The sequence below is a fragment of the Pinus tabuliformis genome, chromosome X, assembly GCF_031772625.1.
Source record: "Pinus tabuliformis cultivar Carrire ecotype Pingquan chromosome X, CPIR1, whole genome shotgun sequence".
Classification (NCBI taxonomy): domain Eukaryota; kingdom Viridiplantae; phylum Streptophyta; class Pinopsida; order Pinales; family Pinaceae; genus Pinus; species Pinus tabuliformis.
In genome coordinates this window covers 1212569269-1212596683 of record NC_142308.1, presented here as the reverse complement: position 1 = coordinate 1212596683, position 27415 = coordinate 1212569269, and positions in this window count along the sequence as shown.

Sequence of the window (27415 nt, the reverse complement as noted above, 5' to 3'; positions counted from 1 at the left end):
AGGGGTACATTAGGCAGAGTGTATCGCCTTGGGGTGCGCCCAGGAAAATATCTTTGAGGATTGGTTCATGTGCCAAGTTGGCACCACGGTATTGCAGGCCTTTTGAAATCCTTGAGAGGATTGGACGAGTGGCATATCGACTTGCATTGCCTCCAACAGTGAAAGTCCATGTTGTTTTCCATATTTCATTCCTTAAGAAGTATATAAAGGATGTTTATCATGTTATTGATTGGTCTGTATTGCAGGTGGAGCAAGAAGGAGAGTTCCAACCGGAGCCTCAGTGCATATTGTAGCGGAAATATCTCATGCTCAGGAACAGAGCCATAGAGAAAGTTAAAGTGTAATGGAAGCACTTTGGGCTTGAAGAAGTTACATGGGAGATGGTGGATCAGATGCGGGCCCTGTATCCTTCATTGTTTGTCGGTTGAGGCAAAGCATTTTTGGTTTGATGTTGGTATATGTTTGGCATATATTTTGCTGATATTTTGGTATATGTATGTATATGTATATGGATGTAAATACCGCCATGAGCTAAGTTATAAAGCTCCAATAAGCGGTATGGGTGTCATGTTATTATGGTTGTTATATTGTCATGTTGTCATGATGTTTTTCTTTTGAGCAGGTCTTTCATTATAAATACTGCATCGAACTAAGTTATAAAGCTCCATGGGTAGTATGTTTTATTTTCAATGGTTTTGTTGAGGTCATGTTGTGGTTTAACACCGAGGATGGTGTTCTAAAGGGGGAGGATTTTGTAAGAACCCTGGTGAAAATTTCATGTAATAAAAGTTAATAAAGGCAAAATGAGACCATGGTTAAGGGACACTTATTCCAAGATGAATGTTGGGCAAAGATATCCTAGTGGGGATCACTGGATGTGTGCTTTGGCTAAGAAAATTTGGAAAAGGCTAAGGCAAAGACATTAAAAGGAAAAAAGGAATTTTTGGCACATTTATTTATGAAAATAATGGAAATTAGCAGAAAAGGAAGGTGAAAGGTCAAAAGTTGCAAGTGAGGAGGAAATTGAAGGAAAATAATGGAAAATGAAGAAAATAGAGGCCTCATTCATAAAAAGGCTTCCGAGGATCCATTGGAAATCTTGGTCAGTGTGAATCTCTTGGTTAGTTCAAGTTTGGAGCTCTCTTGTTATTCTCTCTCTCTTTCTCTCTTGGTCACTAGGGTTTTCTTGGAGCACTCTACCTTTGGATCAAGAAAGGAAAAGTAAGCAAAGGGAAAGGAAGGAAAGCAAGGATCAAGGAAGGAAAGTAGGATCAAGCAACTTCAACAAGAATACTTGTAGGTAACCTTTTGCATGTCTATTTCCTAGCTGGTTTGGACATGCATGGCCTTGCATGTTGGTGTATGGTTCTCTTACTGTCGGTGGCATGGTTTTGCCAGGTTATGATAATGGTTTTTAGCCTAACCTTACATTTTTCTGGATTCCATGGTATGTTGGGATGTTTATCTTGGTTTTGAGCTTTGGTTTGTCAGATGGATTTCGAAGTCCGGAGCAGAGGTGGTCTCAAGTTTCATTCCCAAAGGCCTAGGAATCCCTTGACTGGTTTTAGCAGGATATGCGGTAAAGCCTGAGGGAGAAGTCTCGGTTTAGAGCCTAGTGATCCAGGTATGAATTATGGTAAAGCATGAGATTCTGGTCTCAATTTAGGGCCTAATGATCCAGGATTGGATTGTGATAAAGCTTGAGAGACAAAGAGATAGAAAATTCCTCAAGGATAGTGATGGATTCTGGATGGCATTCCAAGTTCGGTTTGGTTGTGATTGGAACACTGGTTTTGGTGTGATCATGGTTTGGTGAGGCAGGAAGTGATTTAACCTATGGATTCCCTTGGTTATTCTATGAAATCCCACATTCATGATTCAAATATGGCACAGGGGTGATTGGCTGAAAGAGAGATTTGGTTCAGCAATGTTTATGGTTGGGTGGTACGTGGAAGTCCCGAACCTGGTTGGATTTGCATATGATTAATAAAATCTAAGTTCTCTTAATTTTGCACTAATTTATATGTGGATTTAATGGTTATCATATCTCTGATATTTACATGGTTTTATGCTAGTTATAAGCATGGTTAAATGACTAGTTCATGTCATGGTTATTTCATATATTTACCTATAGTTGTGAAATGGATGGATATAAGACCTAATTGATGATATAATAGTTCAATGGAGAAGGAGGTGATCTTTCTTGTTATGTTTCATAAGTTCTTTCAGTCATTTATACTATGTCCTGTTTCTTAGACCTATTGGTTGCATTTATGCCAAGTGTTTGACAAAATTTCAGTCCCGGTTGGGGATGTTCATGCCTAGTCCTAAGGTTGATTTTTTATGTATCGACATTGTTATCATGTATTTGATGGATTCTAAAGGTTGTAGCAAATTATGGGTAGAGGTCGGGATTCTGGGCTAGAAAAGTGGCTCATATCTCAGGGTCGTTGTCATAGGTCTTCTGAGAAAAGTTCACAGTCGCTGGCACATAGACATATGGGAATGACTTTGACTTGCTAGACGTTGTCACATGTGCTTATATAATGAGAGAAACCAAGGGTTAAAAGGATAAAATCATTAGTGGGACTCAGGGATAAGATGTGTGAGTGGTTGACATGTCTCCTGAGGGTGTTGTTGCTGATGTGGATGGGTTTGTTTGATATGGTCGTTCGGTTCCATTTCCCTAAGGTCACCAAGGAAGTTCAATCCCTTATAGTAGTATCTCTCGTCACATGTTTACCCCGAATGGCAGGTTGCTTGGGGGGACCTGGGAGGAGGGTGTGTTACAGGTTTAACCACGTAAGTATTTTAGCTTTGAGAGGGCTTGTGTTTTTCCATATTTTTCTCCACCACCAATGTTTTTTGCTAACAAAAGTAGCTTCCGCAACCACCCTATAACCAAGTCTAGCTGAAAAGACTGTCGTGGTAGAATGTTTTGTCCAAACCAGGGAGTCTTGTGTACCAGGGTCCAAACATATCAAATTGGCCACCAAGAGATTCATAAAAAGAGTCCATTCTACCACTAATCATTAATTAGATTTTAATTGGAGGTAAGCGGGTCGGTCTTTATTTTCACTATCTTCCTCTCCATCAATGCCTCCACACTTTCAAACTTCGCGTTGATGCACTTAGCATTTGTTGCATGATCCTCTCCATTAATTTGACGTTATGGGCGATGAGATCCAACGTACCCATAAGGAATTTAAACAAAAACTTTGCAGCCCTCTTGGTCCAAGTCATCCTTAGGGGATTGGTTATCTTGTGCCCTTTTCAATTCCATGGTAGTATCCTTCCAACACACACTACTATCAAACCGACGCTTCAAACTTGCTATGACATATGATACAGAAGGAGTTTGCATGTCCTTAAAAACATAAATTTTGTCCTTCTCCTCATTCTCCTCGTCTCATGCCATGATTGGTTGGATATCTTCAATCTACATACCCAGTAACTATTCTTGTTGTCTAATGGATTTTCCAAACCACCCTTGCATCCAATTCATTGGATAATGAGACGTTGTCCATCACTTCACCATTAATTCATGAACAAAATATACAATCCTTCTTCCTCCCTGAAATGAAGGTTTCTGTGTTCTATCCACAAGCTTAGTTAATTTCCTATATATGCCTTATGAGGTGATGGTCTCGGGATCTGGGAAGAAGCCATGCGTTGATAGCTTGCAATCCTCTTCCTATCTATCATGATTTCCATATATGTTTACCCGCATCATTGCTCCATCAACAGATACGAGGAGGGCATTAAATTCTCCACTAGATGACATTGCCTTATAGGATGGGTAGGTGGCCTATGACCCTCCCACCGAGCTCACACCTGCCTTCACCCAAAGTCATTTCGTGATTCACAATCTCGTCTACTGTCTTATTAAGGATCTAGAGGATATGATAAAGCTCAAATTGTTCAAAAAAATTTAACTGATATTCTATTCTTGCAACAATAGAAGATTTTGCATCATTCTTATGAGAATTGGAGGATGAGAACATTATTATAGCTTATAGGGAGTCCCCTACCAATTTAATATTCTTTACTTTGAGGGATATTGATATGTCTAATCCTTTCCATAAGGATAACAGTTACGCTTTATTGTTAGTTGCCACTCCTAGTCCCCATGCATATCTTATCTCAACTTGTTCACCAGGGCAACAAAGTATCGCTCCTGCTCTCGCTGCCCCTTAGTTTGAATTTGATATCTAATGATAGATGTTATGTTAATTTATTAACTCCTATAAATTTTATTTCTATAAAAAGTGTTAAGTGGATTATTCAAAATGATAAAAAAAAAATTGTTATTTATAACTAATATTTATGGAATGTAAATGATAAAAATTATTTTAAATAAAATAAAAAATTAGAAGAGTCCATGAGATGTAGAGTTGATGGTGATAGGGTGCTATGTTAAGGCATTTCGTGGTGTAAAAGTTACATGTTTGAAACTCTTTAGGAAACAAGCAACCATGCTATGGACTCGCGTGGCCTAGGTTAGATGTGATCACCAAGTGATTTTAATGGATTAGATGCCCCTAAGTTGCGGCTGCTCAAGCCACCAGTTAGACATGCTAATAATCTCAAGGCTCACATAACCTAGCAAAAATAAAATAAAATAAATAAATTTCATTATGAAAACATTTTAAAAACAAAAAAAAAATTGCCATATACATATCTTCATATTTAATTTTAATAAATTAATAAACAGGTTAAAAAATTGTCATACACATATCTTCATATTTCATTTTATTCACCATATGTCTTCAAATTTCATTTTATACAACATTTTCTAAACACACACATTTATTAACATTTTTAAAAGTAATTTTTTTAATGAAATAGTTAAATCCCCAAACCCCATCTTCTAAATTAATAGATTAATAAACAAGTTAAAAAATTGCCATATATTCATATTTCATTTTAATAAATTAATAAATAAATGATAAAATAATCATACGATGCCTTCATGTTTCATTTTGTTCACCACATATCTTCACATTTCATTTTATGCAACATTTTCCAAACACACATTTAGGTAAGTTGGAAGAAATGTCATTATCGTTCTTACTTAAGTTCATTCCTATTTTATTATAATTGATAAATTTATCTCATTGTTTTGAAAACACTTATTATTATGTTGAAATTATTTGAATTCATTAAACTTTTACATTAACAATAAATTGAAATATAATTTTTCCTTTTTTCCTTAATAATTATTTTTATATTTTATTTTAATTTACATATAGTTTAAATTTACATTTGATAATGGATGGATATTTTATTTATAATAGTTATTTTAATTTTAATTTTAATTAATTATATATATATAAATATAATTATCAAATTGATACCACTTAATCACTTCTCATTACAATATTTTTTCGGAAATACAATACTAGAATCTTAGCGTAACTCAAGTTACGAAGTCCAACATTAGAGATAGTCTCGCTTTAGGAGTTTTTTTCCGTTCGTTCCAAGAAACCTTTTAAGAGAAACATACTAGTGAATTTTGGGTGATAAAAGCAAGACCATTGGGGTCCACCTTCAAAGAGAAAGAAGACCCTCCACATGAGCTCAGTGTTATCTTTTGAACAACCGCCTATACCATGTTCTCATTTGTGGTTTCACGTTGAATAGTTGTATCGTGTTCAAATTTAAGTGGAAATAAAGGGACATTTTTTATAATTACATATCTACGTAATTAAAAGAATGTATTTTATATATTTAAAAATAAATATTTAAAAACTTTTTCGGACTTAAGGGATTACATTACGCAAAAGGAATACTGGAGTTTCCTTTTCTTCCTTTTTTAGACTCTCTAAAAATGAAAAGGACCGAGTTATCTTTGTCGTTAAACTCATTAAAACAATAGTGACAAACTTGTCCATGCAGGCAAGGGCGAGTTTCACTGTCGCTAAGCTCGTTAAAACATAGCGGCGGGTTTGCCTGAAGGGCAAATTATAGAACAAGAATATCTTATCCTCCTCAAGCTTGACAAAAATAAAGAGGTACTAGTCAGAAATGATTAGGGAAAAATTGGGAAGAAAACTTGAAGAAAATTTATTGGTAGCAGGTCGCTCTTGAACACGACACTTTCACTCCATCACCATGATTGATTCGGGTTGGGTTATTCTGTTCACCGGTCATATTATCATTGGTCCATCGACCATCCATTTTTTGGGGTTAACGCTACCAATCCATTTCAATGTCGCCGATATGTTCAAGAGAAGTCGCTCAGAGAATTCACCAACCCAGCTTGTGTCTCATCCGCTGCAATACCTTCACTCTTCATTCTTTCACGACCACCGCCCTGAACCTTGTATCATCAGATCGTTTTCACCTCCACAAAATTGTTTGCTCCGTTCTGTGTCGTAGATGTGGGATTTATTAATGCCCTCCTACGACGGGTCACTTCTTGTCGACATCAGCTCATTATCCAAGAATTCGACCTACGAACAACCCTTTCAGTACTTTGAAGCTTGCATGCCTCAATGGCAAGTTTCTCACTTCCGGTGATAGGTTTACATTAATGGCCTTTGACTGAAAGATTTTATGTGGTGTTCGACATCGACTCATGTATTCACACCACATGAATTGTACTACAGTACCTTGAGGGTCATTATCATTATCGGTGATTCCTCTCGCACTTGTTAACAACTTACATCATTGGCTGGTAATCAGGTGATGTCTTTCCATGTTCGACACCAGAACATCTTTTCATATGGATCGGCTTGTACTTCGGGCGAAGATTGAATGAGTTTTGAAGACCCCGGATCTAGTTTCATCCATCCGGGCTGCGATATATTTAGGAAAATAAAAACATCAAATGTACATCATTGCTACACAGATAATCATCCAAGCCAAAGGATGATGGCTCTACCAGAATCATCAGTCTGCCACACAGACGGTTGTCTGTCCTATGAACATGAAAACGAATTTATAAAGTTGAGCATGGGAATTCCGACCTCAGCTAGATCATGAAAATATTATGAAGATAATGTATTGTATTTTATCTTATTACAGGTCACCTTCCGGTTCGAAAAACCTTGGATCCTCATGATAAAGCATTTCACCCGACATCAAAAAGATTTATGACCTCATGCTTTAGGGGGCAACTGTTATAGACATATTTGGGCACTGCAACCCCAATCTCATATTTCCATAAACCAAGGGCTTCTAAGTCCCAAAAAGTGTTGTTTCATACCCTAAAGGAGAAAGGTCAGCTGATTACATCATCTCCGAGAAGTTCTCCCTGAAAAACTACCTAGAACTGGTCAAAACTGGACCATACAAACTGCTCAGTACTAAGGGTGCGATGCATCTCACCTGTCACATGAAAAAAGTGCGATGCATATTGGAAAGCCCTTCTGTAGGGTGCGATAAGCGAGAGCAGACAAATGGTAGAAGAAGTTTGCTAGGTGGAAACCCAGAGAATCTTCTAGAAGTTGCTCATTCGACACTTGCCTCTCTGAATTCGCCTGGGGATGAGTAAGAGATCATGAAATCTCCAAGTGGAACCAAGAACTATCAGAGAGATGACACTAATCAAAATCCCAGAAGCTGACTCACCCACCTACAAACATTTATATATGGATCCCTCATCCTAGAGATCCAAAGGCTGGAATTTTGTATTTGGTAAGGAAGTGCTATTGGTTTCTCTGTGAAACATTGTATTATTGGGTGATCTAAGCTTTTCATGAGGTGAAGAGGGCTTTCATACTGGGAGGATGGCGCTGGGTCAAACCAATGGGTTGTAATCCTCGCTTCTACTACTTCTATCAATAAAGCTATTTGAGTTTTCCTCCATATTCTTATGTATCTCTAAATCTTGTATTGATATATGCATTTGTATGGTTAATATACATCTGATCCTATATTGTTTATGTTTATAGATCTCTATTCTTTCATGGTATTATGCTGCTTTGACTCTACAGGTGCTCTTTGAAGCGAGAAGAGTAAGGAAAGAGTGGTGAATTTCTATCAAAGGGGAAAGGAAACAAGCAAGGAGCCAAGCGAAAGACTGAGGTTGGTACTCTATGCTTCTTTCTCATCAATCTCTCATAAAGGAAAACACGAGTGACTTTAGTTTGTTTATTTCTAAGATAGCTACCCGTCTTAGTGGGACTAGCAGCTCTGAATGGACACTAGTTTTCCCGATAACAGCAGGTCTTTCATTGTAAATACTGCATCGAGCTAATTTATAAAGCTCCATGGTTAGTATGTTTTATTTTCAGCTATTTTGTTGAGGTCATGTTGTGGTTTAACACCGAGGATAGTGTTCCAAAGGGGGAGGGTTTTGTAAGAACCTTGGTGAAAATTTCATGTAATAAAAGTTAATAAAGGCAAAATGAGACCATGGTTAAGGGACACTTATTCCAAGATGAATGTTGGGCAAAGATATCCTAGTGGGGATCACTGGATGTGTGTTTTGGCTAAGAAAATTTGGAAAAGGCTAAGGCAAAAGCATTAAAAGGAAAAAAGGCATTTTTGGCACATTTATTTATGAAAACAATGGAAATTAGTAGAAAAGGAAGGTGAAAGCTCAGAAGTTGCATGTGAGGAGGAAATTGAAGGAAAATAATGGAAAATGAAGAAAATAGAGGCCTCATTCATAAAAAGGCTTCTAAGGATCCATTGGAAATCTTGTTCAGTGTGAATCTCTTGGTTAGTTCAGGTTTGGATCTCTCTCGTTATTCTCTCTCTCTTTCTCTCTTGGTCACTAGAGTTTTCTTGGATCACTCTACCTTTGGATCAAGGAAGGAAAAGTAAGCAAAGGGAAAGGAAGGAAAGCAAGGATCAAGGAAGGAAAGCAGGATCAAGCAACTTCAACAAGAATAATTGTAGGTAACCTTTTGCATGTATGTTTTCCTAGCTGGTTTGGACATGCATGGCCTTGCATGTTGGTGTATGGTTCTCTTGTTGTCGGTGGCATGGTTTTGCCAGGTTATCACAGTAGTTTTTAGCCTAGCCTTGCATTTTTCTAGATTCCATGGTATGTTGGGATGTTTATCTTGGTTTTGAGCTTTGGTTTGTCAGATGGATTTCGGAGTCCAGAGCGGAGGTGGTCTCAAGTTTCATTCCCAAAGGCCTAGGAATCCGTTGACTGGTTTTAGCAGGATACATGGTAAAGCCTAAGGGAGAAGTCTCGGTTTAGAGCCTAGTGATTCGAGTATGGATTGTGGTAAAGCATGAGAGACTGGTCTTATTTTAGGGCCTAATGATCCAGGATTGGATTGTGGTAAAGCTTGAGAGGCAAAGAGACAGAAAATTCCTCAAGGATACTGATGGATTCTGGATGGCATTCCAAGTTCGGTTTGGTTGTGATCGGAACAGCGGTTTTGGTGTGATCATGGTTTGGTGAAGATGGAGGTGATTTAGCCTATGGATTCCCTTGGTTTTTCTTTGAGATCCCACATTCATGATTCGAATATGGCACAGGGGTGACTGGCTGAAAGAGAGATTTGGTTCAGCAATGTTTATGGTTGGGTGGTATGTGGAAGTCCCGAACCTGGTTGGATTTGCCTATGATTAATAAAATCTAAGTTCCCTTAATTTTGCATTGATTTATATGTGGATTTAATGGTTTTCATATCTCTGATATTTACATGGTTTTATGCTAGTTATAAGCATGGTTAAATGACTAGTTCATGTCATGGTTATTTCATGTATTTACTTATAGTTGTGAAATGGATGGATATAATACCTAATTGATGATATAATAGTTCAATGGAGAAGGAGGTGATCTTTCTTGTTATGTTTCATAAGTTCTTTCAGCCATTTATGCTATGTCCTGTCTCTTAGACCTGTTGGTTTCATTTATGCCAAGTGTTCGACAAAATGTCAGTCCCGGTTGGAGATGTTCATGCCTAGTCCTAAGGTTGATTTTTTATGTCTCGACATTGTTATCATGTCTTTGATGGATTCTTAAGGTTGTAGCAAGCTATGGGCAGAGGTCTGGATTCCGGGCTAGAAAAGTGGCTCATATCTCAGGGTCGTTGTCATAGGTCTTCTGAGAAAAGTCCACAGTCGCTGGCACATAGGCCTATGAGAGCGACTTTGGGTTGCTAGACATTGTCATGCTTATATAATGAAAGAAACCAAGGGTTAAAAGGATAAAATCATTAGTGGGACTCAGGGATAAGATGTGTGAGTGGTTGACATGTCTCCTGAGGGTGTTGTTGTTGATGTGGATGGGTTTGTCTGATATGGTCGTTCGGTTCCATTTCCCTAAGGTCACCAAGGAAGTTGAATCCCTTATAGTAGTATCTCTCGTCACATGTTTACCCCGAATGGCAGGTTTCTTGGGGGGACCTGGGAGGAGGGGGTGTTACAGGTTTAATCACGTAAGTATTTTAAATTTGATAGGGCTTGTGTTTTTCCATATTTTTCTCCACCACCAATGTTTTTTGCTAACAAAAGTAGCTTCCGCAACCACCCTATAACCAAGTCTAGCTGAAAAGACTCTCATGGTGGAATTTTTTGTCCAAACTAGGGAGTCTTGTGTACCAGGGTCCAAACATATCAAATTGGCCACCAAGAAAATAGTTCATTCTACTACTAATCGCTAATTAGCTTTGAATTGGAGGTAAGCAGGTCGATCTTTCTTTTCACTATCTTCCTCTCCATCAATGCCTCCACACTTTCAAACTTCATGTTGATGCACTTAGCATTTGTTACATGATCCCTCTCCATCAATTTGACGTTATGGGTGATGAGATCCAACGTACCCATAAGGAATTTAAACAAAAACTTTGCGGCCCTCTTCCAATTGTCCAAGTCATCCTTAGGGATTGGTTATCCTGTGCCCTTTTCGATTCCATGGTAGTATCCTTCCAACCCACACTTATCAAACCGACACTCCAAACTTGCTATGACATATGATACAGAAGGAGTCTACATGTCCTTAAAAACATCAATTTCGTCCTGCTCCTCATTCTCCTCAGCTCATGCCATGATTGATTGGATATCTTCAATCTACATACCTAGTAAATATTCTTGTTGTCCAATGGATTTTCCAAACCACCCTTGCATCCAATTCATCGGATAATGAGACGTTGTCCATCGCTTCACCATTAATTCACCAACAAAATATACAATCCTTCTTCCTCCCTGAAATGACGGTTTCTGTGTTCTATCCACAAGCTTAGTTATTTTCCTACATATTCCTTGTGAGGTGATGGTCTTGGGATCTGGGAAGACGCCATGAATTGATAGCTTGCAATCCTCTTCCCATCTATCATGATTTCCATTTATGTTTACCCGCATCATTGCTCCATCAACAGATACGAGGAGGGCATTAAATTCTCCACTAGATGACATTGTCTTATAGGATGGGTAGGTGGCCTATGACCCTCCCACCGAGCTCACACCTGCCTTCACCCAAAGTCATTTCGTGATTCTCCATCTCGTCTACAATCTTATTAAGGATCTGGAGGATATGATAAAGCTCAAATTGTTCAAAAAAAATTAACTGATATTCTATTCTTGCAACAATAGAAGATTGTGCATCATTCTTATGAGAATTGGAGGATGAGAACATTATTATAACTTATAGGGAGTCCCCTACCAATTTAATTTTCTTTACTTTGAGGGATATTGCTAAGTCTAATCCTTTCCATAAGGATAGCAGTTCCACTTTATTGTTAGTTGTCGCTCCTAGTCCCCATGCATACCTTATCTCAACTTGTTCACCAGGGCAACAAAGTATCGCTCCTGCTCCTGCTGCCCCTTAGTTTGAATGTGATATCTAATGATAGATGTTATGTTAATTTATTAACTCCTATAAATTTTATTTCTATAAAAATTGTTAAGTGGATTATTCAAAATGATAAAAAAAATTGCTATTTATAACTAATATTTATGGAATGTAAATGATAAAAAATATTTTAAATAAAATAAAAAATTAGAAGAATCCATGAGATGTAGAGTTGATGGTGATAGGGTGCTATGTTAAGGCATTTCATAGTAAAAAATTCACATGTTCGAAACTCTTTAGGAAAAAAGCAGCCATGCTATGGACTCACGTGGCCTAGGTTAGATGTGATCACCAAGTGATTTTGATGGATTAGATGCCCCTAAGTTGCGGTTGCTCAAGCCACGAGTTAGACATGCTAATAATCTCAAGGCTCACATAACCTAGCAAAAATAAAATAAAATAAATGAATTTCATTATGAAAACATTTTTAAAACAAAAAAAAATTGCCATATATATATCTTCATATTTGATTTTAATAAATTAATAAACAGATTAGAAAATTGTCATATTCATATTTCATTTTATTCACCCTATGTCTTCAAATTTCATTTTATGCAGTGTTTCTTAAACACACATTTATTAACATTATTAAAAGTAATTTTTTTTAAATGAAATAGTTAAATCCCCAAACCCCATCTCCTAAATTAATAGATTAATAAACAAGTTAAAAAATTGCCATATATTCGTATTTCATTTTCATTTTAATAAATTAATAAATAAGTGATAAAATAATCATATGATGTCTTCATGTTTCATTTTGTTCACCATATATCTTCACATTTCATTTTATGCAACATTTTCCAAACACACACATTTAGGTAAGTTGGAAGAAATGTCATTACCGTTCTTGCTTAAGTTCATTCCTATTTTATTATAATTGATAAATTTATCACATTGTTTTGAAAACACTTAAAATTATTTGAATTCATTAAACTTTTACATTAACAATAAATTGAAATATAATTTTTCCTTAATAATTATTTTAATATTTTATAGTTTAAATTTACATTTGATAATTGATGGATATTTTATTTATAATAGTTACTTTTATTTTAATTTTAATTAATTATATCTATATATATAATTATCAAATTGATACCACTTAATCACTTCTCATTACAATATTTTTTCGGAAATACAATACTAGAATCTTAGCGTAAGTCAAGTTACGAAGTCCAACATTAGAGATAGTCTCGCTTTAGGAGTTTTTTTCCGTTCGTTCCAAGAAACCTTTTAAGAGAAACATACTAGTGAATTTTGGGTGATAAAAGCAAGACCATTGGGGTCCACCTTCAAAGAGAAAGAAGACCCTCCACATGAGCTCAATGTTATCTTTTGAACAACAGCCTATACCATGTTCTCATTTGTGGTTTCACGTTGAATAGTTGTATCTAGAAAGGCTCATCGTGTTCAAATTTAAGTGGAAATAAAGGGACATTTTTTATAATTATATATCTACGTAATTAAAAGAATGTATTTTATATATTTAAAAATAAATATTAAAAAAATAAATATTTAAAAAGTTTTATGGCTTAGTTTCAAACTTTGTATCTATATTATTCAACTTCCTATTAGACCATGTCCCACCTAGTGGATCACCTCTTTCACAGTGCAAGTGGTCAATCGTAGCAGTTAGACCTCAGACATGAAATGCGGGCTATAACAAAATCTATATTTCACTTCTCGCCCCAGCAGAATGAGTCGAGAAATACGAATATCGGTTTCTGTTATCGAAATAAGAATAGTAGCCAAGATGCTACCCCTACTCCTGATGCCTCCCTTGGTAGCGAGGAAACTCCCTGCACTGCAGTTTCAATCGGGCACTCAACACAATAGGTCCAACTCGGGATCCTGCAACAACAAAGATAAAAGAGTTACCTCCATCTAAACGGAAAGTCTTAAAGAAACCCCGGGATCTGTTATATTATCATTGGAATACAAGCTGCCATCGTCATGGAATGGGGATGTTAAACTTGCTTATTCGTCTTTCCGAGACATGGGTCTTCCCGAAGAGGCAGTTTGTAGGCTGAGAAACAAGGTAGCTTCAAGCTTCATCAATGTTTGGCGGAAGTCTAACCCTAAAAAGCACAAGCCAAAACCTAATTATGCTCCCCCTGTTTCGTCCTGCGGTAGCAGGGAGCTCCTCATGGATTGAGAAAACCTGCATGTTTCTTACTCGACTAAGCCAAATACAAAAGAAACAAGAACATACATAACATATTGTTTTTGGGTGTTTGAGGAAGAGGAAGGTATGTCTAATTTTTCAGGATTTCAAAATTTCATTTTCTCGCGTTTAACTTAAAAACATGGAGCATGGTATCATGTATGGTGCATGCCATCACTTCCGCCAAGAGAATGACATACACATACACCAAACAGAGGTCGGTATAATTTAAGAGGTGACGTTGTCTAAAACATGTTGGGTCGTCGGAGGCTGGACGATTTTTCATATGCATGGCTGCATGTATGGGTTGTCAGTTGTATTGTTAAGAGAGTGTATTAAACATCTGATAGCTACAAAAATATTGGTTTCCCTTTTTGGCAATGGGTTGAGGCTGCTCTACTCTGGCTTTTTTATTTTATCTCCTTTTCTCTCCCGTTAGTACATATAGCATTTCCTCTCGGGTACCTTAGTGGATACTAGTGAGATTTGGAGTCCTATACTTTTGGCTCTTCTACTCTCAGTTCTTTTATTACCCATCTTATTGGCATCTTGTCTTGTCTTGTTCCTTTATGGTTGAGTCGTACCAACCTGGTACAAAGTCCATCGATCCTGATAATCTCATTAGGTCCACCATGGCAGTTGATTAGTCTTACATTAATACACTTTCTAGCAAACTTGACAACTCTTGTTCACTTTTCAAGGCCAGATTTGCTCCTGAGGAAAATGTTGCCAAAGATTATGTTTTGAATGGCTTTGAGACATGGCATTATATCGAGTTCGATCATGGACAGACAAAAAGGAACAATAACAAAAAGGCAGTAAAAACAACTACAAAGACTACTCTACTCAGTTTTGGTTAGGATGTTCTACTATATTGAGTTGCCATCCTTCAGAAGAGAGCTCTAGTCAGACATTGGGAATACATCAACATGAATAGCCCCAAATTGAAAGAATGGGTGAAGATACATTGGGAACCAATCCTTTAATAAAACCCAAAAATCATTGTGCTAGTGAACATGTGGCTTGGGGTACATTTCCAATATTTTGATGATGCATAGTGTATCCTTAAATCTCCTTGGGTCAATGGTAGAGGTTTTTTCCAATTGCATAGATGGTATAACCCCTTCTGAAATTCATAGAAGGAGATTAATATGGGTTAAACTGCTTGGTCTCCCTTTGGAGTTTTGGACCAAATATTTGCTAAAGGAGATTGAGGATGTTATTTGTAAGTTTATTTATTTGGACTTGATTTCTCTCAGACTGATAGACAAGCGTGTGGCCTGGATCTTGGTCGAACTAAATTTCTCCGAAGGCCTTCCTGCTGAATTGGATATGGTCTGGCACTCTCACAAATATAAAGAATGAATTTATTTTTGGGGAATTCCATTTCGTTGTTTAATATGTCACCAAATGGATCATGTTATAGAAATATGCCCTCAAAGACATTGCCTACAACACGCTAAATCTACTAGTAGGGATTGGAAACCATTTCGTGTGTCGATGTATTCTGAGATGGGGAGGCTTATTTATCTCTTGGTAGTTGTTACAATACTCACACTTCATCTCATTTGCTAAATACTTCCCATTCTATTCCTTCTTCATCTGATGGCCTTGCCTATCCAAGGATGTTGGTGTTGACCTGGATTCTTGCAGATCGGATTTTAATAACCTAATCATTCAACCTAATTCCTCCTCCCAACAAGCTAGTATTAATGATCCTACTATTCTTGTTGGTATGCCCTACATCACTATTCCTATGCTTTTGGATTCTGGTCCCCCCAGACAGCTCTATGGCGTAACCTTTCCATCTAATCCAATTGAAGGGGCCTCTGATGATTTGTTTCTGCCTACATTGGACAATCCCAATTCTGATTTTGGTCCTTCTGAGCCTACTTCATCGCCCCAAAACTCGATTGGGAGTGACATAGAAATCCTCATGCAAAATCTTGAGCTGGACCTGGTTCCTATTATTGTCCACAAAACCTTAGGATTCCTCCTTCAGATCCTTTATTAGTCCCAACTTGATCAAGAATGTTACCACTCGTAGAAGGTGTGAGAAGGGTAGCCATCACAAGAAATCCATCTTTTCAAACTATAACTCCCTTGATTTTGATAGAGATTTTGACCTTCATGATACCCCCATTACAGGTTTTGACCCATCTCAGGCCCTTACAGACAATGCGCTTGTTGTTGGGGTTCAACCATGATTATTCTATCCCTTAATATTTGAGGACTTGGGGACTCCTTAAAAAAATATCCCTAAGACATATTTTTAAGCATGTATGTTGAAAGATCATTTTTATTCAAGAGACTATGACATCTAGATCATGCTAAACAATTTTTCTTTGATATATGTGCTAGATGGTGCCTTTCTATTACCAACTCTAATGGTTTATCTGGAGGCTAGGCCACCATTTGGGACCCTTGTTGTGTATTTATTAAGGCATATAATTTTTTTGCAAGAATTTTAGTTTCTGGTTATTTGCGTGGACATCCATATTGCTTTCATTTCCTCAACATCTATGCCCCATATTGGGACAAATAGGTGTTTTGACACAAGATGGAGGCTTGCGAGATTTTGAAAGTTAGTCATTTGGTCACGACTGGAGATTTTAATCTTACAACATGTGGAGAAGAATGTTGGGGGTGTAAGGCTTGACTAGACTCCTTGGGACCTTATTTTCTTCACATGTTCTTAGCAAATCAATTGGTGGACATTAAGTCGTCACCTCTCACTCCTACCTAGACTAATGGTCGTGCACAATCGAACTATATAGGGAAGAGATTAGATAGATTTATACTATAGGAGGATATTTTGGAGTTCGTTGGGCATGTGTGTACTTGGATTTCTCAGGATGGGTTATCAGATCATTCACCTATTATGCTACAATGGATGGATGGTTTAATTTGGAAAGGACTACCCTTCAAATTTAACCAGGCATGGTTGGATGATTGGGAATTTTGTTTGCTTGTACGTGACACGTGGAAAAAATTGTCAAATATGGGGAATTTCTCAACAATGTCCCAAATCATGGAAAAGTTGAGAATCCTTAAAAGGGAGGTTCATAGCTATGAGAAAAAAAAGAAACAAAAAATGGTAGTCGACTTGCTAGCTATTGAAGACGAAATTTCTCGAATTCACTATCTACCTTGAGTCACGAATTTTATCCTCCCTTAAAGATTTTGAAATAAAAAATGCATATTCTTAAAATTCAGGAAGAATCATGGAGGATTAAAAGTCGAGCTATATGGATAGATAATGGAGACAAAAATACAATTTTTTTCAGAGATTTTCCACACACCAGAGGAACATAAACACCATTTGGCATATTGATTCAGATGTTGGAAATGTGTTCTTTGACTTTGACAATATCCAAAAGGAAGTTGTTCGTTATTTTTCGATGGATACAAGGAAAGGCCCAATGTGGACATTGATGATTAAATCTCCTATATTTATTCGTACCATGCTATGTTCACACAAGTAGATAATGACAAGGTGGAAAAACTTGTCACCTTTGAGGAGATCAAAAGGGTGTTGGGATCTTTCACAAAGGATAAATGTCCTAGCCTAGATGGGTGGACAATTGAAATTTTCTTACATTTCCTGAATATTATGGAGCCAAATATTTTGAAGATGGTAGACGAACTAGTCTTCTTTGCAAGGTATTATGGGCAATAAATTCAATATTCATTGCACTTATTCCTAAATCCTCATGCCCCAAAGCTTTCAGAGATTTATTCCCCGTCTCACTTTATAATATCTCATACAAGTTGATCTCAAAAATCATTGCTTACATAATCAAAGATAAGCTCTCTGTCCATATAACATATGAGAAGTTTGGTTCTCTTAAGAACAGAAAAATACATGATGTCATCACCATTGCCCAAGAATGTTTATATTCTATCAAGTCTCATAAAAAATATGCTTTGATTCTTTAACTAGATCTACAGAAATCATATGATTGCATAGATTGGATGTATGTTCATTTGGTCCTGAACAAGATTGGGTTAAGACACAAATCTGCAAATTGGATTATGACATGTGTTACATTTGTACATTATGCTATTTTGATTAATGGATCTCCCTCATCCTTCTTCAGAGCACAAAGAGGACTTCGACAAGGTTGTTCATTATCTCCTCTTATTTTCCTCCTAGTGATAGAGGTTTGAGTTGGAAAATCAGGGAGACAGGTCAGCTAGATCTTTTACATGGATTGCAGGTCATTAGGTGGTCATCTGTATCCCAGTTAATGTTTGCAGATGATGTCTTGATTTTTGTCCAGGTTTCGATGTGACAGTGACACTGTCTATATCACATTATTTCCAATATTGGGGATGCATCCAGATTATTATCCAATAAGAATTTATGTGTACTTATCAAAGCATCTGAGAAAAATGACATTATGGAGGACATTGTTGGTCTTTTCAACATCAACAGGACACAATTGGATGATGGTTTTACATCTTAGGTTTCAAACTTAAACCAAACAATTATTGTATAAGTGGATGGAACTGGATTGTTGAGAAATTTGAGAATAGGCTCACTAATGCCAGCCTAAGCCGGCAATACCCACATTATGAAAATAAAATTGCATGTCACTAGTCCGAGGCCTTAATCACTTGATCCATGGTGAAAACATTCTTAAATAAAGGTTTAAGGCTTCTTAATTAAGTTTTATGTGGAAACGTTCATAACTAACTACATTTTGACCCTTAATTAATCCTTTTAAGTGAAACCTTATAACTCAACCCTTCCACCTTCATAACAACTTTGGTTAACTTTTATTACCCACTCCTATCAACCCAAACCATGCTTTTTAGCCTTTGGTTAAACTCGACTTAACCCAAATTCATTAATCCGCTTTATTTCTATTATAACCCTCGTATAATAGAAATACTCCAAAAACACACGTAAGCCTTACCTTTCTGATTTTCCTTGGCCTTTGCACATTTTCCGATGCTCACCTTTATTGCGTTCAAACTTCACTGTTGATTTCATTCCATCAGATCAACGACTATCGTGTCGTATTACAACGTTAACTCATTCATCCATTGGAACTCAAATAACTTTAACTCGCGTCCATAACCATATCGGGTTTGCTCAGTGAATTAACCTATGCACACCTTCTCCGCACGATATCCATTCGATCAGTCCACCAACGGATGGTCCTGATCACTAGATCTCAACAAGATTTAATCTCGTTGAATAAAAGCTCATCGGGTCCGTTTTTCAAAGATTCCTTTGTACTTTCTTAGCACGTGATATCGTTTGATCTCAGATTTAATGGACAATCCGATCTCCTTCGGATTTCAACTCAATTAAGATATGGTTCATACCTTCATTGGGTTCATTTTCTGGGAACCACTTATGATTTTGATGCTACGCGAAAACCACTTCCGCCTAAGGAAACCGCTCTCCTCTTCCGCTAACTCTTAAGTTTAATCTCCGTCGTTCATTTCTTTTACTTTATGTTGCACGACTTAATCTTGGTCGCTCATCACCTTTAACCTCATTCGTTGATCTCATAGATCCAACGACTCTTGTGCATCGTCACTCCATTTCTTTTTCCTTCTAATTACTCTGTTTTTTTGCCATTTCTTGGTGTTCTTCTTCTGTGGTTTCGGGTTTCTTCAGGTTTCTAGTCTTTAGTTGTTCTGCCACACAACTATCTCCTGAGCTTAACTCTGCATACATTAATCACTGTCACTCCTGAATCTCAATTATGATCCTTCGAATGGATTCAATGATCAAACCCGATCCTTCATACTCCACCTCTTCTCTATGTTCTGCTCGAACTCCACCTGCATACATGTATTAACCAGAACTACACTAATTCACACACAATTTATCATTCGATTACTCAATCCACACTTACACAATTTAGGAATTGAATATCTGTAAATATATATAAGCAAATGATTACATAATGAGACTCTCTGTCTCTCTGGCCTGATTTTCTAATCAGTGGCCTCTGTTTTCCTACCTACCCATAGGCTTACAGTCAAACCTATCTAACTTTTTAACTAACTGACTGACTAACCAGCTACCTAACCATCTAACCCTTTTCTATGCCTTTTAGGCTTACATTTATACAAAAGTATTCTATAACCAATTTTTGGTTTAGATCCATAACCTTCTCAACAAAATCCTAAAATCTCTTCTTTATCCCTAAAGGATCCTCTTTAATCCACAAATCATCAAACCAACTCCTAATCTAAGATTTACATCTGATTCCCAACCTTTAAACTATTCTAAAACTCTCATGTTCTCCAACATTCGAGAACATTTACAAATATGCCTCACAATACTTAATTAATTCCTATTCTCATTAAAATCACTCAAAAGCCTAAATAATTACATTAATTTAACACTTACGAAACCAACTTCCTTAAAAAACAAGACCCTGTATGTCTACTAAGATACAATGACTTTTCTAAGTTGGATGCTCTTGCATCAGACTCCCAAGGTAGAAAACATTCATGATTCCTTGATCATGTGTCTTCATATGTTGATAGAAAACCTCCAAGATCCCAAACTTCAGTTTGTAGTTGTTTGAAAGCTCTACACCTTTGTTGCTGCTGTATTTCTGCTATCTTTTGTTTCATCTTCCTCTCCTTGTCAATCAGGTTCAAGTTCTGACTGATCATCCTTCCTGCTTTCATTTCCCTCACACTGGACTGTTTCATCATTATCTGTCGTAATTCTTCAATCTCTGTTTCCAGCGAATCCTTGGGCTGGTACATACTCTGCCACTTACTGCTTCTTCTTTCTCTTTGTCTCAGTTTGTTGTTGCTGTCTACTATTTTTTCAAACTGTCTCACTTAATCTTTTTTCGCTTATTCTCACTGCCTCCCTTTCATCCTTACCCTCTTTCATGTTTGTCTCTTTCTGCATTGAATCCTAACTTTCCAACATTATTTCCAGCAATTGAACATCTATGTTCCATGGATTAAATACTTCCACATAATCCTTTTCTTCCATCTTTACTTGGCTGCTCATCTATGCCAAATTTTCTCCAGCATCTGCAACTAAACCTGCACTCACAAAACAATTTTTAAAATAAAAATCATAGGGCCTTTGTGCCTCTTCTTCCTTTGGTAGCACATCAGTATGCTGCTCTAATTTCTCTTCCTCTATCAACACATCAATATGCTGATTTAAATTCTCAAAAGAATTCATGAGACTGTCAGCTAGTCTCTCCTCCACACCATATGCTTCAATGATGTCTTTCTGCTCTTGTTCACTATAGTAAACTCTTTCCTCTGCAATCACTCTGTCATACTTTGAATTCTCCAACAAATACTCCAGAAATTCAAGTTCTCTGTTACACTTCATAAGAACTTCATCATCACTTATGATTCCTGCATTTATACTTAAATTATCAATTTGAAATTTACAGAGTTCAACAATCTCAATTGTTGCTTCACATATCAACTCTTCAGACTGAATTTCAACTCCTCCTTTCACAATAAATTGTTCTGGTCTTGTAATAGCTTCAAACATCAATGTTTTACTAAAGTATTTCTGTTGTTCCAAGTCTTCTACATGACTCAGAAATATTTCAGTGGTCTTCTCTTTAGCCTCTTCAAGCTGTCCACTTGGTTGCTTGATATCCTTCTCCACTTCTTCTTGCTTTTGGTCATCATCGTGAGTCAAACTTCCTCTGCTTTCAGTCCTTGCAACATGCTGAAAAGTAAAACTTTTCCCCAACTGTGTATAGGCATTTACATAAAACCTGTCTATCTCATCTTCTTTCATAACAGAATTTAGATTCTGCTTGTATTCTTCCTCCTTTATGAAAATATTAACAAATTGTCCTTCCTCACATGTTTCACCTGCAAACATACACAAATTATCAGACTTTAAACCATGTGACCTTTTGGTCTCACTTGAAGTTTCAGTCTTCAAGTCCTCATCTTCACCTAGAACTTCACCCTGTTCTGGTTCACAAATGGACACTTCCATTTCCAACTCAACTTCTCTAAGTTCTTCCATCAGCCACTTCACTTGCCTCTGTTGTAGCCTTCTCTGTAACTTAGACCACTTCACTGGCTTTTTCTTCAAGACCCAACCTAGTCTTTGGTTTTCCTCAAGTATCATCCTTAATACATTGAGTTGTTCTTTCATCTCAACAATCTCTTTGTCAATTTCCTCTTGACTCATTCTCTTGCCATTTGCCTTGGCATTCTCTTTCTTCACTTTTCTCCTGCTGTGGTCTTCCTTAGAACCTCTGTTATGACTATCAGTAGTCATCTTTTTCTCCATCTCTATGAGTTCCTCACTCACTCACTATGAGCTATACAAGTCTCTACAACAACAAGTCCTCCCTGCTGCATGATACCTCACTAAGCTTCTCTCCTCTAAGCTCAGTCTTTTGGCATCTATCTGGTTCTCTCCTCTGGAACCATATGAGCACTCTAGGCTCTAGACTTCAACTCATACACTTTTGAGAACACAACTATCCTCTAGTATTTCAAATACAATTGAAATACTAGGTTCTGCGACTCTCTCTCAAAAACCTTTACTGGCTTCCTTCATCACTACTCTTTAGGCTGTGATCTTGATCCGGATTTAAACAAGAACGCAACAAATTACAGAGATAACCATATACACAAAGATGCCGCGGAAATAATACTTCATTTCATTAATGGAAAATACTGAAATATGCTTACAACCAGAAATGGAAATAAACCAGTTAGGGCAATGGTAGCTTATCTCTGAGAAGAGATGTGATGGCTACATGCCTCTGAACTGTGTTACAATGAGGCTCGAAGGCCTATTTATTGTTGAAAAACAATGTAAAACCCTTAACATTCCAAAACCTAACCCTAGGAGATGAAACGCCAAAACTGTGGGCCCCGTTTGGGGTAAATTGGTACATCAACTTCCCGGGGTCGTAACTTTGGCATATGATATCCGTTTGACGCGTACAATAGCTCATTAGAAAGATCTATCCGAGCACTATCATTGTTGGAATGGGTAACACCCTGGATTCCCCAAAAAACGTCGTTTAGGGCCTCAAAACGGCTCCGGAAGTTCAGGACCCGAAAAACTGCTAAAAATAGTAAGTTGTGCTACAATTAAGGAAACTGAAAATGCTGAGAAAGACAATGGTGGGGGTCCAGGTGGACTTGGCAGGTGGCCACCAAAATCCACCTGGATCAGATCTTCTTCTAAGATGCTTCACTAATTACTGTTACCTGCATATCAATGATATTTAACCAAAGATCTTCCAAATCTTTCAAAAGCTTGCTACTCAGCTTCCTTCTGAGAACACTCTTGGCCTCTCTGTCGAACCTTCAGTTGGATTCTTCAGGTTCTCTGCCACCTGGTTTTCCAGTGTTTCATTCACTTTGTTGTTTAGAACATATACAACTTTCCTTGTCTGTCTACTTCTATTAATCTTTACTCTATTTTTAACCTGCAAAACTCAAACCAGAGTTAAATAAAACAATACCTGTATGACTTCACAAGTAGTCTCCATCCACTCTTTACATTGAGTGAATCTCCATTTTCCTCAACAAAAAAAACATGTCTGTGCTTTATTTATACTTCTACAATCCCTTCTTAAGAGTATCACTTACTCTCATCTTATGTCATACCTTCTACTTATCAAATTCAAATAACTTGATCTTCCCTTTCCTTCATATACATCTTTAAAACATAATACAAAATTTCCTTATTATGTTCTAATATCAATTGTTTCGACTACAATTTTGCTCTGATACCAAAATGATGCCAGCCTAAGCATACCCACATTATGCAAATAAAATTGCATGTCACTAGTCCCAGGCCTTAATCACCTGATCCATGGTGAAAACCTTCTTAAATAAAGGTTTAAGGCTTCTTAATTAAGTTTTATGCAGAAACGTTTCATAACTAACTACAGTCTGACCCTTAATTAATTCTTTTTCTCATTAAAATCACTCAAAAGCCTAAATAATTATATTAATTTAACGCTTAGGAAACCAACTTCCTTAAAACACAAGACCCCCTATGTCTACTAAAATACAATGATTTTTCTGAGCTGGATGCTCTTGCATCACTCACTCACTGGACTCACGGATGGCTTACGATGGGAGGTAGATACATACTTATCCAATCTGTTCTTCAGGATATTGCAGTATTTTGGATGCATCTATAGTTATTCCTTGCCAAATTATCAATCGTATAAAATCAATGATAGCGAAGTTTCTATGGGTTGGTGCTAGTGGACACAAAAAAATTCATTTGGCAAGTCTGGATAGCCTATCCTTTGCCAAAGAACATGGTGGATGGGGGATCAAGGATATCATGAATTTTGGTTGGGAAATTCTTTTTAAGAGTCTATGGCGAGAAATATCGGGTGATGGAATTTTGTAGGTTATTGTGAAGAAGAATTACTTAAAAGAACTTTGATCATCAAGTGGTTTAAGTCCGGAAAGGTTCCGTCACAAGGTGGTTAGCACATTTGGAATGGTTTCCAAATGATCAACCAATGGCTATTCAACAATTTAAAATGGTCTTTTGGAAATGGAAACCTTACTCTCATAGATGTTGATCCCATTATTGGCTTAAACAATCAACCTTTACTGACAAAGATGATATTCCACTAGTAGAAAAGTGGTTATTTCTACTATTCGCGGATCATTGAGGGTTTCAACCCCAAGACTGCTTCTGTTAGATCGAATTCGGCATAGGTGATTGGGTTCAAAGACGAAAGGCTGAATTATGGAACATGTTTATTCCTGACCTCCGGTTGGCTGGTATCACGATTAAGAATAGTGCAGATTCTCTCAGCTGGGACAAGAATCTTAGATGTGGAAACATGTTGGTGTCTAAGGCTTACTCACATATTTCTCATAGTCTCACCCCTGTAGAACAAAATCATGGTTCAAGACGATATGGAGTTGAAACATTCCGATAAATATTATTCTTTTTTGTTGGCTGTCTTGGAAAAATCGCATATTGACTTGGGACAACTTGATCAAACGTGGGCTCTGTGGACAAAATTAATATCTACTTTGTAGGGAATTAGGTGAAAGTGTCTTGCATTTACTTTTACAATGGCCATGATTATCGATTGCTATATGGTGCGGGGTTTTGCATGAATATAATTTACAAAATGGATGTTGTTTCCCTTCTATAGAAACTTGTTTGTAATTTTGGATACAACAATGTTTCTCTCTCAGGGCTCTTCCTTGTTTTATATTTTGGGGCATTTGGCGTGCATGGAACGTGAAGATATTTGAGAGTTCCTCACCGGACATTGGCAGAATTGCTTGCAAAATCAGTGCGCATTTTGGGGATTTATCTCTGAAGCCAAGGCAAAAAAGTCTACAAAGTCTAAACAAGTAATTGTCTGCAAATATCTTATCACATTATCCTTTTGGTTTCTTCGTCGGGGCAACACAACATGGAAAATGTGGTTGTTGTGCAGTTTTGTATTTGGAACTAGATTCACATTTCAAACTTTTTTGGTATAGTGGAGAGTACTCCAATACTCGTGTTGAAGTTTTAGCTTTGTGGGGTCTTTTGCTCCCGGCTAGAAGATTAAATTTGTCACAGTTGCACATTTTTGGAGATGCCAAGGTTATTATTGACTGGGCAAATGACAAGACAAACATCTTTATCTCTGATTTGCTAAACTCATTGTCACATATTGTTCATTTGAAAAGTCTTTTGGGTCTATTATCTTCTTCGATATCTTCACGGAACAAAACAAGATTGCAGATACTCTCTCCAGACAAAGACTTCAAGCAAGGTCGGGTGATTTTCATTATCACAATTTTTACAGGGGCGACATATGTGAGGAGGGTGCCTTCCAAATTGAGTAACAAACTCCATTATTTTTGTTCTTTTTTCTTTTTTGGTACAACAGATAGACACATAATTTTCATTATCACAATTTCTACAAAGGAAACATCTGCAAGGAGTGCACCTTCCAGATTGAGTAACAAACTCTATTGTTTTTGTTCTTTTTTCTTTTTTGGTACAACAAATATACACGGTGGGTAAATGCAACATTTTTGAAATTGGATATAGGAGGATGGCTTCCTCATTGTGACGTAACATTTGGTCAATAAACCTATACATATTATACTGATTTTTTTTGTGTTCATATAGACAAGTCACAAAACAAACTTTATATATTAGTTTTTGTCTAGCATCCATACCGGATTATTAGGTATGTGCTGGTCTTTTCCAATATAATGAAAATTATCCATGTTTTTTCTTTTGGAAAAAAATGACATTTTTCGTTTTAATTTAATATACAAACTATATATATATCCCCAGAATACCCATCGCGTTTGTGAACCTCACGTCTCTGTTGCAACTGAACATGTCACAGAATTCCTTGTCAGGAATGATTCCGGTTGGGGGATGCTTCAGAAGTTTCCAAATTCTTCACTCTGGTAAGAGAGGGCTCTGTGGAGATCCTCTTCCTGCTTGCTGATCCATGAATATTCTTCAACAATTCGATTCTCGGGAATGATGCCAGGTTGCTGGTGTATTTTTGCTTTCTAGAGAAGTACTGATGGCTTCCGTTTCTTTATTTTTGGACTTGGAATAAGGGCAGAATTCAAGCATGCCAGGTAGCATTCGATAATGCTCTGCTGTGATTTCTTCAAATCTGATATACCAAGTCTAACATTATATACTATGGTTACACTTGGAACAGTAAAATGGATTTGTAATAATATCGGATGTTTTTATTTTAATAACTAAAATTGAAATAGTGACACTTTTGTTGGATTAATCGATTTCACTGGTTAGAGGTATTTCTTAAAAGCATTGATTGTGATTTTTGTTAGTTGTCATTTGTGTTATAGCGTTTGACTGGATTTAATGATGGGTTTTTTTGTTTCATTGGTTTAAAATTTATTAGGAATGAGTAGTTATTTTCGTTTTTGTTAATGTATGTTGACTCATCACGATTATTTAAGTAAAACTATATTATTTGGAATGACTCTATTATTTTTAGCTATCATTCATTAATATAGGCTGACTCATCACTATTATTTAAGTAAAACTACATCATTTGAAATCACTCCACTAGTGGTAAGTGAGAAGTGAGGGACAAGGTGAAGAGGTGGGTCCCTTGTCCCACAAACAAGTGGCTGACTAGTCACCCTTATTTCAGTGAAACTACATCATTTGGAATGGCTCCACTGTTATTCATAAATGTACACTGACTCATCACTCTTATTTAAATAAAACCACATCATTTGAAATGACTTCACTGGGAGTCAGTAAAGGGCAGACTTTATCTATCAAAGTTTTAGACCATTAATCTATTAAAAAAAAAGCTTTAACCAAACAAAACAATTTTAAACCATATTCCAAACCCATTTCGATATAAAACTAATTATTGAAAATTAAAAATTAGAATTAAAAAATAACAAACTTTTCAACATAAAATTGATTATTAAAATAATTTTTTTAATCAAAAATATTTCTTTATAGAACGACACACACGTTAAGATCTGAAAGATTAAATTAATTACAT